General features: G+C 43.6%; 2 long non-coding RNA genes across 2 annotated transcripts in view; one reads left to right on the plus strand and one right to left on the minus strand.

The window, feature by feature from the left end:
• LOC105603181 (uncharacterized) overlaps window positions 1-6,562 on the minus strand; it is a 346,432-nt gene extending 339,870 nt beyond the window's left edge. Inside the window, exon 1 of the long non-coding RNA XR_009597244.1 lies at window positions 6,188-6,562. This is a non-coding gene — a long non-coding RNA (uncharacterized LOC105603181). The remainder of the gene's footprint in view (window positions 1-6,187) is intronic.
• On the plus strand, window positions 5,460-19,839 carry LOC132658124 (uncharacterized). Its single transcript, XR_009597246.1, has 2 exons — window positions 5,460-5,806; window positions 5,908-19,839. It is a non-coding gene; the product is annotated as an uncharacterized LOC132658124 (long non-coding RNA).
• The last annotated feature ends 214 nt before the right edge of the window (window positions 19,840-20,053 follow it).

Raw genomic sequence — 20,053 nt, forward strand, 5'->3', positions numbered from 1 at the left:
CCATAATGGAAAAGAATATTTTAAAAAGAATGTATATATGTACATAACTGAGTCACTTTGCTATACAGCAAAAAAATCAGTACATTGTAAATCAACTATACTTTAATTTAAAAAAATTAACATGTAAATAAATTATGAGTTCCTAAAAGACCACCCCATATGTCTTCTTCCATTCTGCATCCAGGATGTCACCAACCACCACAAACATATCTGTTGATACCCAAATAGCAAGAAAGAAATGGATAAGGACGCTTGTCCGGGGTGCCCCCATCATCCCAGTCTCCACGCAATGGTGGTACCCCAGTACTCCCCCCATGACCCTCTCAAGGTGTGTGTTATGATCACAGTAAAGGTTTTTAAGAGTCAGAGAGCCTATGAGGCTTGTGTGTGTGTGTGCACTCAGTCATGTCCAACTCTTTGTGGCCCCATGGACTGTAGCCCATGCATGTGTGTGTGTGTGTGTGTGTGTGTGTGTGTGTGTGTGACCCCATGAACTGTAGCCTGCCAGGCTTCTCTGTTCACGGGATTCTCCAGGCAAGAGTACTGGGAGTGGGTTCCCATGCCCTCCTCCAGGGGATCTTCCCAACCCAGGGACTGAACCTGCATCTCTTGCATTAACCACTACAGCACCTGGGAAGCCTCTGGCCAGAGCCAAGGGAGTGGAGAAGCAGCTTGGCTGGGATCTGAGCCTCAGAGCTGCTCTCACAACAGTCACCACTGTGCTTCCTGAAACTTCAGCTTTAATCCTCTTCTCCAGCTCCTGCTTTGTCACACACAGTGTCGGGAATTTCAGTTCTTCCAGGAGAAGCAGACTCAAGTGGCAACCTGTGCCTTTATGTGGCCCAAGGAAGCTGGCAAGTGCAGATTCATCAGGGGAGTAATGCTTTGACTAAGCCAAACTGGTCAGCCCTGTGGTGCATCCAACCTTAAAAATTAGCCTTAAGCTAATGAAGGGCTAATGATGAGTGTGAAGACGAAGGAGCTTATGGAGCCACCACCCAGAACTACTCAAAACTTCCTGGCCAGGGCTCAACCTGAAGTCTTTCAAACCTTGAGGGTACCTGAAGCCCTCCTTGAACTCAGAAGAACAGCCTGGCAATTCCCCATCCACTCCCCTCCCTGTAAAACACAAAAGCACTTCCAAGAAAGGCATATGAACTCCATTCTACAATAGCCAAATTAAGACTAAAAACTGACCTTAAAGAGATGAGAACTCACTCTCAGTAGATCTCGGACTGGTATGGACTTTTCCATGGGCAAGGGTAGGAATGACTCATAATATCTCCCCACTTATTCAGGGGAAAGGGAGACCTCATACCACTCTGCAACTCTAGAGCCCACACCAGAGCCCCAGGCTCTTTGGCTGAAATCAAAGGCCAGTTAGTTGCTGGAGGCCCACATCTGCCACCTGCCCAGAGTTGACAATCAGGAGTTCCAGAAAAACATCTATTTCTGCTTTATTGACTATGCCAAAGCCTTTGACTGTGTGGATCACAATAAATGGTGGAAAATTCTGAGAGAGATGGGAATACCAGACCACCTGACCTGCCTCTTGACAAATCTGTATGCAGGTCAGGAAGCAACAGTTAGAACTGGACATGGAACAACAGACTGGTTCCAAATAGGAAAAGGAGTACGTCAAGGCTGTATATCGTTACCCTGCTTATTTAACTGATATGCAAAGTACATCATGAGAAACGCTGGACTGGAAGAAACACAAGCTGGAATCAAGATTGCAGGGAAAAATATCAATAACCTCAGATATGCAGATGACACCACCCTTATGGAAGAAAGTGAAGAGGAACTAAAAGCCTCTTGATGAAAGTGAAAGAGGAGAGTGAAAAAGTTGGCCTAAAGCTCAAGATTCAGAAAAACGAAGATCATGGCATCTGGTCCCATCACTTCATGGCAAATAGATGGGAAAACAGTAGAAACAGTGTCAGACTTTCTTTTTTGGGGCTCCAAAATCACTGCAGATGGTGACTGCAGCCATGAAATTAAAAGACACTTACTCCTTGGAAGAAAAGTTATGACCAACCTAGATACCATATTCAAAAGCAGAGACATTACTTTGCCGACTGAGGTCTGTCTAGTCAAGGCTATGGTTTTTCCAGTGGTCATGTATGGATGTGAGAGTTGGACTGTGAAGAAGGCTGAGTGCCGAAGAATTGATGCTTTTGAACTGTGGTGTTGGAGAAGACTCTTGAGAGTCCCTTGGACTGCAAGGAGATCCAACCAGTCCATTCTGAAGGAGATCAGCCCTGGGATTTCTTTGGAAGGAATGAAGCTGAAACTCCAGTACTTTGTCCACCTCATGCAAAGAGTTGACTCATTGGAAAAGACTCTGATGCTGGGAGGGATTGGGGGCAGGAGGAGAAGGGGACGACAGAGGATGAGATGGCTGGATGGCATCACTGACTTGATGGACGTGAGTCTGAGTGAACTTCGGGAGTTGGTGATGGACAGCGAGGCCTGGCATGCTGTGATTCACGGAGTCACAAAAAGTCGGACACGACTGAGAGACTGAACTGAACTGAACTGAACCCAAGATCTGAATCAGCCTGTGATTCAGATACATAAAGTCACGGAATGATGAAACAGTGAAATCTGAAGTTCAGCTCCAGGCCATGCAAAACTAGTTCCTCAGCTTACATCATTGCTTTGCTCATGTCCTATTGAGATGATGGACATTGGCATCTGTTTTAAGAAATATTTATAAGCAATGTAAATTCCTGCTGTTCAGAAAGCATTTCCCAACCACCTGCTCTGTGCTGTGTGACATCCATTATCCCAGTGCCTTAGAGACAGTTGTGTCCAAATATCCTGGCAGTCTTCCCTCCCCTAGAAGCCTCCCCAAATGATAGACAGATTCTTGTTATAAATTAAGTTGAAAGAGGTTCTGAACCCTGAGACATCAAATGGAAGGGCTTTACAGCAAAGTCTCAGAATATAAAACTAATCTCAACCACATCCTGTCTAGTCTTTCATGGGATGGAAATGCCTAACATGTTGGTTGGGCTCTCCTGGTAACTATTTATCAAAGGAAAGAAAATTCTGGAACATGACAAATGGCCAAAGGCTCTCTCAGCCTGTTCTCCTAGACTCTTCAGGGGCTCTGCCCACCTGCTGAGAACACAAAGGTAGATAAGATAATACCAGTCTGCAAAGAACTCGTAATCTACAGATGAGTGACACCCTGCTTTTAATTAACAGACCATGATCACGGCCACAGCAGGGACGCTTCACAGTGGTGTGCGCCTGCCCAGAGGGTACCATACATTCCATCTCTACGGTGGGCAAAGTTACTCAAAGCAGTTCCTGGGCTTTTTACCACTGGAAATGTTGGGAAAGTGAAGGGAAGTGTGTACTGGGCAGAGAAAATCATGTCATCAAATGTACCGGCAGGTAAAAGTGACCAGTGTGTGTGGGTGGGGGCAGATGAGTACCAGCTGCTTGATAAGGAACTTATGTAGGAGATTCCAAGTCACCACAGCTCCTGGACTGAGAGGAGCACTCCTGGAAACTAGGTCACTGAGTCCTAAAAGTAGCACAATGCAGTTGCTATATCCTAACAGCAGATGAGTTTATTCAGTGTTTTAAATTAAACTAACTTTACCAACATTGTTCATAAAATAAAAATGGCTGAAATCATTTACGCCCAACACTGTTGGACACCATCTCTTGAAAAACTCCCAAGAACTCCATAAAAGAGGTACCACAGTTATGCCAGTTTTACAGATCAGAAAACTGAAGCTCAGAGAAGTTCAGTAACTTACTCAAAATCACACAACTAGGAAGTGGAGGAGCTGGGATGTAAATTTCTTTAGTCCAAAGTCTGTGTCTAATCATGTATGTTCAATACCGTAAGATACAGCAAGTAACAGTTCTGTTGTGTTCTGATCACTAGGAACAAAAAAAGGCTTTTTGGGGGGTTTCAGAGCTACCATATCGTCACCAATCTTTTATATTCCCCACAGCACACAACTGCTTATCACTCATCTTGATTTATAATAAACATGTAAGGTAACATTATACTGAAGTCCCGCTAATAAAAGAAAAATGAGAGAAAGAGACAGAAGGCAAGAGATTTGATCAATGGCTTGGTATGTCTGTCAGTCTGTACATCTGTGTCTCTTTCTTCTCTTCTCTCTCTCCCTCTCTCATTCTTTGTGTATCTTAATATGTCTCTCTTTCCACCTAGCTCCTCTTTTCACCTTTCAGTCTATCACTATCTTCGTCTCTCTGTCTGTGTGAGTGTGTTACTCTCTCCCCGCCTCACTCCTTCTCCTCTCCCCCAGCCCCTTTCAGAGTGGCACAACACTTCCTAGATCTCGAACAGACCAGTAACCTGGAATTGATTCGATATCATAAAACAGTCCCACAGGAAGCCTGGAGTCCCCAGGAACTCAAGTTAACCACGAAAGGGCCAGTGAGGGTAGCAGTAAATGATGAGAACTCATGAGGCAGACTTAAACCCCTACAAGCTACACAACCTAGGGCAAGTTACAAACCTATTTGAACCTCAGATTCCTTACCTGTGAAATGGGTAATGCTGTAACCATCACATACTGCTATTGCGAGGATTAAATGCAATAACGGAATAAAGTTCTTAATACAGAGTCTGATCCATGTTAAGTAACTAACAACAATGCCAGTTGCTACTGTTACTGTTATTATTCACAGGGTCTTATTTGCCTTTAGACTCTCAGAATCTAGCATAGCACTTGGCACACAAATGGAGTTCAACATCTGCTCAGAGAAACAAGACAGAGATAAGCATACTGAGACGTACACAGAAAAACACAGGACAGAGAGTTACAGCCAGGTAAAGAGACGGAAAGAGAGACGGAGAGACAAAGACAGAGACACGAGGGAGAAAGGAAGAAAGGTGGACAGAGGCACAGTCTGACATGCCAATCAACCCCTGACCAAGCCTCTTTCAGTCTAAATTTCCCTTTATCGGTATGGACCTAACATAATGTTTCCTTACTGGTTTCTCATAATTCAACATAGACAAATAAGGAAGTCACATTCTCCATCCCACAACCAGGCTTCCCATGACACAGAAGGGGAGCTGAGCAATGGACTTGGTACACACATCCATCATGACACTACAGAAACAGTGAGTGACTGGCTATTCACTGGAGCAGAAGCAGGCTGTCCTGGCCCTCTAAGGAGACTAGTCCAGGGGGTATTGAATCCATGACCTTGAACTCACTTGCCTGGACCCTTTAACTCAATGAGAAGGACATCCATTTCCCTCCCTGGCAGAGCTCCCAGGCAATGCCACAGGAAATTTTCTCCACAAATACAAAGGGCAAACTTTTATCCTCACATCAAAGGGAAAAACAAAACTTCCACGGTGGTGCTGCAGATAAAAATCCACCTGCCAATGAGGGGACATGGGTTCGATCCCTTCGAATCTCAGATTTCACATGCCGCGAAGCAACCAAGCCCATGCGCCACAACTCCTGAGTCGGTGATCTAGAGCCAGCAGGCTGCAACTACGGAAACATGCACACCTTAGAGCCTGTCTCCACAACAAGAGAAACCACAGCAATGAGAAGCCTGTGCACCGCAACAAAGAGCAGCGCCTGCTCGCCGCAACTAGAGAAAGCCCCAATGCGTCAAAGAAGACCCAGTGCAACAAAAAATAATTTTTTTTTAAAGGGCGAAACAACCCAGTCCTCCAAAGATATTTAACTCAGGAGGACACCAGCGTCCTCTCTTCGTTGTGTTGACCTTCAGTACTGGCTGTAAATTGTGAGCTTTATAACACGTCATAGCACACTTCGATAAAACAAAGGTGAGTACGAATGAGATCACTTTTGGAACAAGGGCATCTTTAGGGAACGAGTATTGAGCAAACCATTGTGGAGATGGTATTTTCCATTCATGTAATTCCAGAGGAAGACTGAATCATCAGGAAAGAGCTGAAGCCCATCGGAGTTCTATGCTTGAAATTTCTAAACTACTCTCCACCCTGCTCTCCTGTCCTGCTGAGGACATCTCTCAGCTTGCACGGGAAGAAAGGGGAAGTTTACAACCGAATATGAAGCTGACTTCAACCGTCTGGATGTGCTGTCTTGCCTCCAGTCAGCACGTCGGGTCAGTGCCCCTCTCACTCCCTGTGGACAGGTCCTGTGCCACCCCGTCCCCTCCCAGTCCCCTCCCTACTCCCTCTTACCACTTCTGAGCAGCATCACACAGGCAGCTTCAGCAACCGACTCAGGCAGGTTCAGCAGCCAACTCAGGCCATCAACACGGCTGCCACCACGTCACTCAGCACCAAACATCCTCCAGCTCTGCAGTTCCAGTTGTTACAGAAATCTGGGAACTCTCCTCTGCCCTCCAAATAGAACCCACTTTGTCTGTCAGCCAAACCACACCTGTAAGGATCTGGAGGCTGGGCTGTAACGCACTACTGTGGACCCTGATAAGGTCTGTCTCCAATGGTGGGGGTAGGGGGGCCTCTTCTAGGACCTTCTCATTTCATTTCAGAATCATTCCTTAGGGAAAAAAAAACAAAGAGGCTTCCTAGGAGCAAGGAGTCACTCAGTCTGCCTCCTGACTACAGATCCCTGGCAGAAGGAATTACCAAAGCCAGTAAACTGATAGTGTAGTAGTACAGCTAATTTTAGAGATGGAGGGTGCTGATGGTTGCACAAGAATGCTCATGTACTGATGCCACTGGCCTGTACACTTAAAAAGGGCTAAGAGGATTATATATATTTTACCACAGGTTTTTTTTTTTTTTTTTGGTTCCAAGGTTTGTTTGTTTGTTTGGATTTGTTGTTGGTTTGCTATGTATTAGGTACTCATTCATGATCCATCTTAAACATAGCAGTGCGTGCAGGTCAGTCCCAGACTCCCAGATTCTCCCTCCCCACCCCCTACCCCAGCCACCATTTTTCAAAGTGAAAACAATTTAAAAATAAATTGAATGCAACACATTTTTTTAAAAAAAGGAAATACCCCTAAGTCTCAGGTGGTCTAATGATCACTGATTTAGTATTATTCCATTTTCAACTGAAATATCATTGCTATACAATATTATAAAAGTTACAGGTATACAATAATGATTCACAGTTTTTAAAGGTTATAGATATAAAATTTTGGCTAGATTCCCCATGTTGTATAATATATCCTAATGGCTTGTTTTATACATTATAGTTTGTATTTCTGAATCCCCATCCCTATATTGTCCCTCCCTCCTTCCCTCTCCCCACTGGTATCCACTAGATTGTTCCCTATATCTCGGAGTCTTTTTTGTTATATTCACTAGTTTGTTTCTTTTTTGCTATGGTCACTAGTTTGTCAAATTGTTTAGATCCCACATATAAATGATAGCACACAGTATTTGGGGCTTCCTAGGTGGCGCAGTGGTAAAGGATCCCTCTGTCAATGCAAGAGATGCAAGAGACTGGCGTTTGGTCCCTGGGTCAGGAAGATCCCTGGGGGAGGAAATGGCAACCCACTCCAGTATTCTTGCCTAGAAAATTCCATGAACAGAGGAGCCTGGTGGGCTACAGTCCATGGGGTCGCAAAAAGTTGGACACGATTAAGCACACACACACATACATACATATAGTATTTGTCTTTCTCTGTCTGACTCAAAGTATTATTATTTTTAAAGAGAATCTCGGTAGCACAGAAAGCTAAGCAGTAGTGAGGGTTTGTGAAAATCAAAAGTAGGAAAATACATGCTCCTAAAATCAAAAATGCCCTTAAACTAAAAATCAACACACTCTGTCTGGTGTATGAGTATTTTCTATGAGTACGATTTTCCAAAGAATGTCACAAAGCTTTTCTTTCAGAAACCGGTTCTTCCACAATTGCAACCTGAAGAACTTTCAGATCACAGGAGTGGCCTATTAGGGTTTCCAGTTCTAACAGTAACATGTTCAACAGGCTACTTTCATGGTACCTCTCTGAAAATGAAGACACAGTCCCCCATTACATAAGTGGAAAATATTATTTGCATTGGCAGATGGTAAAGTTAAGGCTTGGAAAATCTAAAAGGCTGAACTGAAATCATCCCATGAGAAGAGAACTTCAGATTCTAGATCCTGAACTCCAGGCTCAGAGGCCATACTTTTCCTGCCTTCTGGCTTGAGATCATTTAAGAAACAGAGGTCACTCATTGTAAATTATTATAATAAACTTCAATAACTGTTCAGCCACATAAACACCTACTCTCTTGAAGCATGCCTATTAACTCACTCTTTGTCAGGAGACTCCAACACAAGAAGCCCCAAACTGGGGGAAAGCCCTGAATAAAGCTTACCTTCAGGAAAGGGAAAAGGCATGATTAATTGCTCACACTTGTCAGTTTCACCCACAAAGAGTACTGAGTGACCTGTAGAAGGTCTTAGGGGCAGGGCAGGGGAACAGCTCCAGCACAGGTCAGGTTCTAACATGTCAGGTACAAGCAGCAGAGCACATCGGTCAGGAGCAATCATGGAGGCAGAAAGCCCAATGGCAAGCCCAAGAAAGAGAACAGATTATGACCATCTCTCAAGCAGTTATCCATAGAAAGAGTTTTTATCCTGATACCAAACCAAGACGGACCAAGAAATGAGAGAGAAATGGAATGCGCACAGTTCCCTGCCATGCTACCTACAAAGGTGTGTGCATCTGCCCTGGATTTCACAACTTCCCTACAGTCTCTGCAGAAAAAAAAAAAACATAAACCTCTTCCCACAAAGGCTAATAATTTCCTTTGAGCTCTGGTTTCCACCTTCCCCTCCTCTTCAAAGGCATGTGCCAGTTATTTATCATCTCTATTTCTTTCACCTTTCCCTTTCTATTGCCACATTTGTTTCACCACCATGATTCTAAAGTTTGTGGCTCAAAAGGCTCTTTCTTTGAGAAGCAGGTAAGTTCTGCATGTCATTCCTAAGGGGCTGATAGATTCTTAGGCTCACTGAGCCCAGGAAAGAAAGCCCTGCTTTCTGTCGTTCCGAAGAGACGGAGGTCTCTTCCATCTCAGACCTTAGCTGTCGTGGACACCTCTCCTTCCTTTCCAAGCAAGTTTCTAGCATACACACCTCTCCGCTCCCTATCTCCTATTTCCTCCTCTAGCCACCGCCCTCACTCCACCAAAACTAATCCTGTAGTGTGTATGCTTAAGCGCTCAGTTGTGTCTCACTCTTTTACTACCCAGTGGACTGTAGCCCGCCAGGCTCCTCTGTCCATGGGATTTCCCAGACAAGAATACTGGAGTGAGTTGCCATTTCCAACTCCAGGGGATCTTCCTGACCTGGGGATCGAATCCACATCTTCTGTGTCTCCTGCATTGCAGGAGGATTCTTTACTGCTGAGCCATAAGAAAGGCCAATCCTGTTGAAGTTACCACTGACATTTCAAATGCCACGCTCAGGGGATACACTTTTCTCTCTCATTTGACTTCCTGCTGTATCTCACAGTGACCTATCCCCAGTAGACTAAAACGTCCTCAAATATCTTGATGTCACAGCAATAAAGCCTTCAGAGAGTCTGATAAACAATTTTTCCTTCCCTAGGAAATGTTCAAACCACTCTCCTGGGCCCCAGCTCCATGTTTTTGTACATACATGCCTCCACCTCCCCACCTTCCCCACCGCGGTCAATCAGCCCAGAGACGGGCCTCACGAAGCAGTACCTATCAGTGATTTCCCTGAGAATTTTTCATTAGAGGGGGAAAACAAAAAATTCCTTGGATCTCCCACAATGTTTGGTAACACATTTCAATTACATGCTCATACCTACATGCCTGACTCCCTTATATCTTTAAAATACATTTCTAATTTTCTCCCACCAGTTTGCACTAGGCTTCTGTCACCTGTCACCCCAAAAGGGTCCTAACCAATCTAAATATTCTCTTATCTCTAATTCACCTCCCCAGTCTCTGGCTGCTCCTTTCAGTCTTCTCAGCAGGCAACTCTCTCTGTGTCCATCCCTCAAATATGGCCTTATCTATCACAATTCTAGGGGACAATGGTTGGTGAGACAGAAACATAACTATATCAGTGAACCAGATTGACCCAAGTAAGGCTTTGAATTTCACTGAACCCCACCAGGCCTCACTCAGAACAAGCTATTTGCAACACAGGTTTCTATGGGAAAATAGAATCAAGAAAAAAAATGAAATTAACAGCTGCAAAGTTGATTTAGAAAAGTATCAGTCACTCAGTAGTGTCCAGCGCTTTGTGACCCCATGGACTGTAGCCTGCCAGGATCCTCTGTCCATGGAATTCTCCAAGCACAAATACTGGAGTAGGTTGCTATTCTCTTCTCCAGGGGATCTTCCCAACCGAGGAAGTTCTTCAAACCAGGTCAGTTCTTCAAACCAGGTTTCCTTCATTGGAGGCAGATTATTTTTTAACCATCTGAGCCACCAGGGAAGCCTGCAAAGTTGACTTAGACTAGGCTGTATTTTAAAGATGAGAGATGCAGAATATGTATCACTTTGTAGAAAATACCAGGATGTGTGTGTGTGTGTGTGTGTGTGTATCAGTTCAGCTGCTCAGTCATGTCCAACTCTTTGCGACCCCATGGACTGCAGCACACCAGGCTTCCCTGTCCATCACCAGCTCCTGGAGCCTACTCAAACTCATGTCCACTGCAACAGTGATGCCATCCAACCATCTCATCCTCTGTCATACCCTTCTCCTCCCACCTTCAATCTTTCCCACCATCAGGGTCTTTTCAAATGAGTCAGTTCTTTGCATCAGGTGCCCAAAGTATTGGAGCTTCAGCTTCAGCATCAGTCCCTCCAATGAATATTTAGGACTGATTTCCTTTAGGATGGACTGGTTGGATCTCCTTGAAGCCCAAGGGACTCTCAAGAGTCTTCTCCAACACCACAGTTCAAAAGCATCAATTCTTCAGTGCTCAGCTTTCTTTACAGTCCAACTCTCACATCTTTACATGACTACTGGAAAAACCATAGCCTTGACTAGATGGACCTTTGTTGGCAAAGTAATGTCTCTGCTTTTTAATATGCTGTCTAGGTTGGTCAAAACTTTTCTTCCAAGGAGGAGGTGTCTTTTAATTTCATGGCTGCAATCACCATCTGCAGTGATTTTGGAGCCCAAGAAAACAAAGTCTTTCACTGTTTCCATTGTTTCCCTACCTATTTGCCATGAAGTGATGGGACCAGATGCCATGATCTTCGTTTTCTGAATGTTGAGTCTTGAGCCAACTTTTTCACTCTCCTCTTTCACTTTCATCAAGAGGCTCTTCAGTTCTTCTTCACTTTCTGCCGTAAGGGTGGTGTCATCTGCATAACTGAGGTTATCAATATTTCTCCTGGCAATCTTGATTCCAGCTTGGGCTTCAACCAGCCTGGTATTTCACATGATGTACTCTGCACGTAAGTTAAATAAGCAGGGTGACAATATACAGCCTTGATGTACTTCTTTCCCGATTTGGAACCAGTCTGTTTTTCCATGTCCAGTTTTAACTGTTGCTTATTGACCTGCATACAGATTTCTCAGGAAGCAGGTAAGGTAGTCTGGTATTCTCATCTCTTGAAGAATTTTCCACAGTTTGTTGTGATCCACACAATCAAAGGTTTTGGTGTAGTCAATAAAACAGAAGTAGATGTTTTTCTGGAATTCTCTCGCCTTTTCAATGATCCAGCGGATGTTGGCAATTTAATCTCTGGTTCCTCTGCCTTTTCTAAATGCAGCTTGAACATCTGGAAGTTCATGGTTCACATACTGTTGAAGCCTGGCTTGGAGAATTTTGAGCATTACTTTGCTAGCATATGAATGAGTGCAATTGTGCAGTAGTTTGAATATTCTTTGGCATTGCCTTCCTTTGGGATTAGAATATATATATATGATCCAAATATGCATATTTGTCAGATCCAATAATTTAGGCAGTTTCTCATAAAATTATAGTTAAAAATCTAATCATATAAAGGGCCTGTTCCTGACATTAGAACCTGTCTGACATGATGCAGTAGAAGGTAAAAACATCACTTACTGATGAGCTAGTGGACATAACTGACCTAAATCTCACCATGGTCCAGAATGTGTAGTGTCCTGTAGAACAACTGGCCTGGACCCTCAAAGCCCTCAATGTCATGGAGATCAGAGGGAGGTGGAGGGAGAAGAAGGGAGACTTTCTAGCCTGAGGAAACAGAAAGGTAACAGTCAAGTGCAAAGCATGAAACTTTAGTGGAGCCTAGATTTTAAAAAACCTCTTAAAAGAACAGTTTTAGGAATTTGAGTATAGACAAGATTTTGAATGTTATTGAAATAATAAATTGAAGTGTAAAAACAGTGTCATGCACATCGCTATTTATAAAATAGATAACTAAGAAGGACCTACTGTATAATATAGGAAGTTCTACTCAATAATCTGTAATTAACTATATGGAGAAAGAATATAAAAAAAGAGTTGATATATGTTTGCGTATGTGCTAAGTAGCTTCAGTAGTGTTGAATTCTGTGCTACCCCATGGACTGTAGCCCACCAGGTTCCTCTGTCCATGGGGTTCTCCAGGCAAGAATACTGGAGTGATTGCCCTCCTCCAAGGGATCTTCCCAACTCAGGAATCAAACTCAAGTCTCTTAATGTCTCCTCCATTGGCAGGCAGGTTCTTTACCACTAGCACCACCTAAGAAGCCCTGATATATGTGTATGTGTAACTAACTCACTTTGCTGTATACCTGAAACTAACACAACATTTAAGTCAACTTTACTCTAACAAAAATTAAAACAAAACAAAAACTCATAATATCATCATTGTCTACGAAGATCTTCTTGCTCTTGAGAGAAGTTGAAATACTAAGAGTTGAACTCACCTGGTGTCTATAGCCTGGAGCTCCCTTCTTATCCCTCTTGTCTTCTGACTCTTCTAACTCAACCCTACTCATACTTATCTGCTCTACTCACATTTATGTACCACACCTATGGACAAGCAGAACTCCCTGATCAGTATCTCCAGCTTAGAACTCTCTTCTTGGCTCCAGAACTGTGCAGCTCCCCTTTTACTCAACATTCACACCTAAATGTTCCAGCAGCTCCTCACACTCACATTATTCAAAGCCAAACACATCTTTCCCCTTTTCAATGCCTGCCAGCCTTCCCCCGCTCAAAAAAAATCCTGCTGCTTTTTCTATCTTCTCTATCTTAGCATGTCAACCTAGTAATGTCAAGTTGACCAAGCCAGAAACTTCCCTCTTTCTTTCCCCAACACCAAATTCTGTGTACTTCATCAGTCTCTCTTCTCCATCTCCTCCCCACTGCACTATTCTTGCTGTCTTTGTCTCCCAAACTAAACATTATTGTCTCCCAAATTAAAGCATCCACATTGGACTTTCTTGTCTTCAGTCTTGCTGCCATCTATTTTCCACCCTTCCATCAGAGTAGATTTGTAGATTTTTCTTACAGGGAACTATATTCAATATTTCATAATAACCTATATGGGAAAAGAATATATATATATATGTGTGTGTGTGTGTGTGTGTGTGTGTGTGTATATATCTGAATCTCTTTGCTGTACACCTAAAACTAACACATTGTAAATCAACTGTACTTCAATTTTTAAAAAACTCTCAGTACACTGCTCAAAATTATTCACTGGTTCCTTAGTGCCTCCAGGAAAATCTAATTAACTTCTTTTGCATGACATTTGAAATCTTTGACGACCTTTGTTCCCGCCTTCATTCAAGGCTCGTCTCCTTCGGCAGCCCACGGTTGCAGTCAGTTCCTCGAATATGCTATGCTCCTGTGGTCACTCTGAGCACCCCTTATCCTCCACAGCTGCTGGGCATTTACACATGCCATCCTCTGAGCTCGCATGCCACGCTCTGCAAACTGGACCAATCCCCAGACCAACCGCCCTCCACACTGCCTACAAACAATCCTACTGGAGAAGATAGGTGTGTGAGAACGCTGCCCAGGTCAACTTCTGAGCTCCACTTCTCCTATGGCCCCATTGACACTGACACACAACCATTTTAAAGCAATTTAGCTTACTACATTAGGTTATTTGTTTATGTAATTGGTTTCCCTCAGATGGAGGATTCTTAATAACATGAAACTTTATTTTTAGTTTGTTTTTTTAAGGAACTAGTCCATTCCTAGAGGTGGCAGACACTCAACAATTATTGATTTTAAAAACTGACAAGGGGTGGGAGGGATGAATTGGTGGAGCCCAGTTAATTTTTAGAGAGGTGAAAGTGCTCTGAATGATACTATACAATGGATATATGCCCTTAGACATGTATCCAAACCCAAACAATGTACAAAACCAAGAGTTAACATAAGCGACAGACTCCGAGTGATTATGATGTGTCAGTGTAGTTTCATCAGTTGTACCAAATGTACCACCCAACTGGGAGATATTGATAACAGAGTAGGCTGTATGTGTGTGGGAACAGGGGGAATATGAGGAAACTCTATGCCTTCCATTCAGTTTTGCTGTGAACCTAAAACTGCTCATAAAAATTCTCTCATATATACACAGAGAGAAAAAGAGAATCAAAAAAAGAAAAAGAGAATCACCTTTGAGGGAGAAAGTACAGAAACAGAGAAAGAGATGAGAACATTCAAATCCCAGATGAGAACATTCAAATCCCAGATAAGAATATTCAAATCCCAGGATGGACCAGTGGCGAGCAGCTATTCAGTGCTGAAATGAAAAAAGAAATGGACAGCCAGAGATGACCGTTGAGAAGAATTTGCTTAAAAACTAATTCAGATGAATAACCACGGAAGTAGTACTAACTAATGAGCAGGAAAATTTTAAGGGGGAAATTAGAAATTCAGCCTCCTGCCTTCAACTGTAAGGGACAAGAAACTAGTCAAGTGGTAGAGATGAGAGATAAGCCAGGAATGAAGTGAACAATTTGAAAGTCCCTTGCACAGACATAGCAGAATAATTACTTAAACTGTGAAGGCAGTATTTTAGGTCTAAACTGTCACCACCATCAAGTCTAAGTTTTATTGTAGTCTGTTAGGGAAGGGTTCTCTGGAGATTATGAATAACTGCTTCTTGAAATGAAAACTCTGTAAAAACAATTGACATTTCTATAATCCTTAAGGAATAGGACTTAGAGGGAAAATGACTATGAAGGTGGCTCTCTGAACATCAGTGTCTGAATAGCTAATATTCATCCCTGCTTTATGTCAGCGCTCATTAATCAACTCCTATTAAAGATAATGCCATACATGTAATTATATGGCATAGCATTATGCTAAGTATTTAAGGCTTTCATATTGCACCATCTCTTAGGTGTGATGATATATTGCCCCGATTTGAATGTGTCGATTTTTCATAGATTTCATCTATATTCATGGCTCAAGGCCCCTTAGCAAATTAATAACCAAAAGAGAATGGACTCCTCTATTTATAAGTCTATAGTCAATTGCTTAGCATACTTCTCCATGTTTGCTTTATCTCTCAAAGTCCTATTGGGCTTTCTAAAAACTTTGCCTATCCTATGCTTTCTAATTGCCCTAGTTCCCACATTAGATATTTTTTTCTAAATCTAATCACATGTAATTTCAAAACTGCATCACTCTCATAAACTGAGTCATCAAAACAGATTATAAAGGAAATGAGCAATACACTATAAATCAGATTAAACCAAATCCACGATCTTGCAGTAAAATCTCACTTATCTGCTTATTCTGCATTTTTAACATACAAAAAAACCTCGTCTTTATAAAGTTTCCAAGTGCTAACATGGTGTTTGATTCATTACTCCTTAAGAAAAACCTTACAAAAAACAGTCAGCACTGTCCTAATTATATAATCAGGAAAAGAGAGAAGACAAGAAACATTGGCCAAATTTCCATGACAAATAGCTGAATGGGGATTAAAATTCTGTGTTCACAGGCATTTTCTCCTGCATACTTTTTTTGGTGAAAAGTCTGTTGTCAGGTACCTGGCCTCCCCAAGGTTATTAACATCAATCATTAACCACCATTAAATCAATAAACTCCTGCTGCTTCCACCCTAAGCCCAACACACCTTGGGAGAAGCAGCATTGTCAGAATTCAGCGCCTGATACCGCTCTAAAAATGGCTGCCTCTCTGCTAAGGGCCTCCTCCTTAGGAATTCCCAAAGTTCATTTCTTTTACCCCGTCTTTTAAGTCAGACAAGTCCAAACATGCTCCTCCAATTTGATGAGAATCTATCCAGCTGAATTCGTTTGTTGTAATAAAGAAAAGGCAGAAACTTTGTTCTATCCAAGTAGGTAATACTGTCCTGACTCTGGGATAAACCCTGTGGCTTTCAATAATGCATGTCCTAATGCAGTAAACTCTGCCTTGGTATGTGGTATTGATGAAAAGGCTAGATTATTTCTCCATCAGTGGCTTTAGAACAAAGTGCTTGTTAAAATGCAGATTCCTAGGTTCCAAGCTACCAAATCAGACTTTAGGGATGACAATGCATTTAAACCAACAGCACTGTAACTAGAGAAAGCCTGTGTGCAGCAATGAAGACCCAGAGTATCCATAAATAAATAAATAAAAATTAAACCAACAGCACTGTGATTCTTCTGCAATCTCAAGGAGGAAAGCCTTAGGCAGGACTAAGGCTTTTCACACTAGACTGCATGTTTCTGAGAATAGGAAGCAATTTTTATTCATCCTCACAGCCCCAGTATTCAGCTAAGGTGTTTAACAATGTTCAGTGATTGAACACATATGAATTGATTGTGTTAATTGGGTGTGCAATATAAGTGTCCAAAATCTTTTGTTAGAATTGGCCCATGCATAGTTACTTAGGAAGCAGTGTAAATACTTATAAACCCTTTGTACTGATGTTTAGCTTTGTCCTACTCCTGGTCTGCAGAGTGCATGATTGAATGAGCCAAAGGCATGACCTCTGCAAAGCTCACATGTAGACTTTCTCTGGGAAAGATTGAGGGCAGGAAGAGAAGCGGGTGACAGATGAGATGGTTGGATGGCATCACCGGCTCAATGGACATGAGTTTAAACAAACTCCAGGAGATAGAGGACAGAGAAGCCTGGCATGCTGCAGTCCATGGAATCTCAAAGAGTCAGACACAACTGAGTGACTGACCAACAACAGACATTCTCCACGGCAGCCTGAGGCCCAGAGACATTAAAGGGCATTGGTCATTTTAGACAAAAATTCTAGTCTGGTCAAAAAGCCAATCTCCAAACTCTTTCACTTAAATCTTCTCTCTTCCTCCAGTTGGGACCTACCTTTGCTGGGCAAACTGCTGAGAATGGGGTGCATGGGCCACTCCCTTCAGTGCCTCCTCTGCCATGCCCTCTGCAGCCTCTGGATCCCCTGGGGGCCAAGAGAGCTGGGAGGGGAAAGAGGTGGGGACAGTGAAGTCTTCTTCCACTGCTGGACTTGTAATCTGAAAGCAGACCTTGGCACAGCAGATGCACAATTACCAACACTTCCTCCTCAAAGGGGAAACTTCCTCCTCGCTGAGGACCTGATGTAGTTGCCAGTACAGATGGTACTACTACCCAGTCCAAGCTGGCCAATGCTTGCCACAGAACAGAGTTGTTGGGGCAAGAAACAGCCACCTTATTCTGACAGCCATCAGACCAAGAGGACGGTGAACTTGTGCCCCCAAAGAACCAGTATGGCCTTGAGTTAGAATTCAGGCTTCATTTTTTTTTTTTTTCCAGGCTTCTTTTATACTAAAAGGGCCAGAGGTAAAGTCAAGCATTTCCTATTTCCAATCGGTGTTATTTCTTCCTGTCCCCAGTTGTGCAGGTAGGCCTGATCAGGCTCTCTGGTGAGTTAACAAGGGTATTTTAGCTTAAAGCTCATTGCCTGGGAGGCAGGGTTCCCAGAGATGGGCCATTGTGAATAATTTAATCTGAAAGGTAACACTCCTCTAGTGATTGACTTATAATAGAGTACAAAAGTTCTTCCCTGCTTTTGTGAGAAACAGGTACCAATCCTTCCAGCTGAAACTCTGATGACCCCAAGATTTGGCTTACTACCCAGGGAGCTCTCTCCCCCATCCCCAAGGAACACACACTGACAACCATCTCTCCACAGGAGTCTCACTGTCCACCCCGATGGCATTGTCCCTCCTCTTCCCCCTCACCTGGAGAACATGAGGGCAAATACTGTCCACACCAGATCCACAGTCTCTTAGCATGTCCCACATAGGTGGTCCAACATCTCACAAGGAAGAATTAATGGGAACATTTGTCACCAGTTGTACTATCTGGGGAGACAGCTAACATCTAGTTACATTCATCAGCCTCTTGCTGCTGCTGCTGCTAAGTCGCTTCAGTTGTGTCCAACTCTGTGCGACCCCATCAACTGCAGCCTACCAGGCTCCTCTGTCCATGGGATTTTCCAGGCAAGAGTACTGGAGTGGGTTGCCACTGCCTTCTCCAGTCAGCCTCTTCAGTTCAGTTCAGTTCACTCAGTCGTGTCTGACTCTTTGCGACCCCATGAATTGCAGCATGCCAGGCCTCCCTGTCTACCACCAACTCCCAGAGTTCACTCAAACTCATGTCCATCGAGTCGGTGATGCCATCCAGCCATCTCATCCTTTGTCGTCCCCTTCTCCTCCTGCCCCTAATCCCTCCCAGCATCACAGTATTTTCCAATGAGTCAACTCTTCACGTGAGATGGCCAAAGTACTGGAGTTTCAGCTGTAGCATCATTCCCTCCGAAGAACACCCAGGGCTGATCTCCTTCAGAATGGACTGGTTGGATCACCTTGCAATCCAAGGGACTCTCAAGAGTCTTCTCCAACATCATAGTTCAAAAGCATCAATTCTTTGGCGCTCAGCTTTCTTCACAGTCTCTTCAGTTCAGTTCAGTTCAGTCACTCAGTTGTGTCCGACTCTGCGACCCCATGAATTGCAGCACGCCAGGCCTCCCTGTCCATCACCATCTCCTGGAGTTCACTCAGAGTCACGTCCATCGAGTCCGTGATGCCATCCAGCCATCTCATCCTCGGTCGTCCCCTTCTCCTCCTGCCCCCAATCCCTCCCAGCATCAGAGTCTTTTCCAATGAGTCAACTCTTCACATGAGGTGGCCAAAGTACTGGAGTTTCAGCTTTAGCATCATTCCTTCCAAAGAAATCCCAGGGTTGATAGTTACAAGTAAAAAAACTCATTCAATCCATCTTAATCAATGGAGGTTTGGGATAAGAATAGTGGTGGAAACAAGGGACTTTAATAAAGCACGGCAGCCCAAGGGCGGACCTCGGCGCATGGCGACTGGAGTGCAGTTCAGAGTGTGGAACAGGCCTGATGACCAGGAGGTCTGAACTGCATCTCTGCTCCTGCCGCCGTTTCTCCTTTGGCTTCCGCCCGCATGCCAGCTCCCACTCCCAACCTTGTTCCCTGGAACACAGTAATCGCGAACAGGTGGGGGTTCTGTTGTCAAACACATCTCGGAAACACAGTTTGAAGGAGGAAACAGAACAGGCTCTATCTTTAAGGCAGGACTCCATCTTGGGCCAGACTGTGGACTTTGAGCTACCTGCCCAGTATCTATGGAAACGACAAACCACCTGGAAAACCAGGCCCCCGGAAGGAAGAGCCCCAGGGCTCTCCATCGCCAAAAAGAATACCCTAATTATCTGTGTAACTGAATAGAATCATACATTCTATTATGCTTATTTGGATATGACCACAAGATTATTGATAATTGTCCACTGTTAACTACCTAGGCTTAAGGCATATGAATCCCGGGTTAACTTTGATTGTATCTTTCTTTTTCCTTTGTTCAGACTAGTTTCAGGGAATTTGGGGAGGTGGGTTTGGGCACCTATGCTTAGGGTATATAAGGTTTTCACAAAAGTGGTCAGGGTCCTTGGCTAAGACGAGATTCTCCCTTGGGACTGCCGGTGTAATAAACTGCACTCCACTATCTGCATTGTCCTTCTGAGTGAGTTTGTTTCCTGGAATGTGGGGCTACAACAAGTTAAGAGTTTTGAGACAAGTTTATTCCTGTGGGATCTTCAGAATCTTTAAAGTACTAATGTACCCTGTGACTTTCCAAGGGAGGATATGGATGTGGTGTTTCCCAAATGCTCTGGCCTGGAAACCTCAAGGAACACCTGTTCCCATGTTCAGGCACTCCACGTC

This window comes from Ovis aries, chromosome 18 (assembly GCF_016772045.2).
Source record: "Ovis aries strain OAR_USU_Benz2616 breed Rambouillet chromosome 18, ARS-UI_Ramb_v3.0, whole genome shotgun sequence".
Lineage (NCBI taxonomy): Eukaryota > Metazoa > Chordata > Mammalia > Artiodactyla > Bovidae > Ovis > Ovis aries.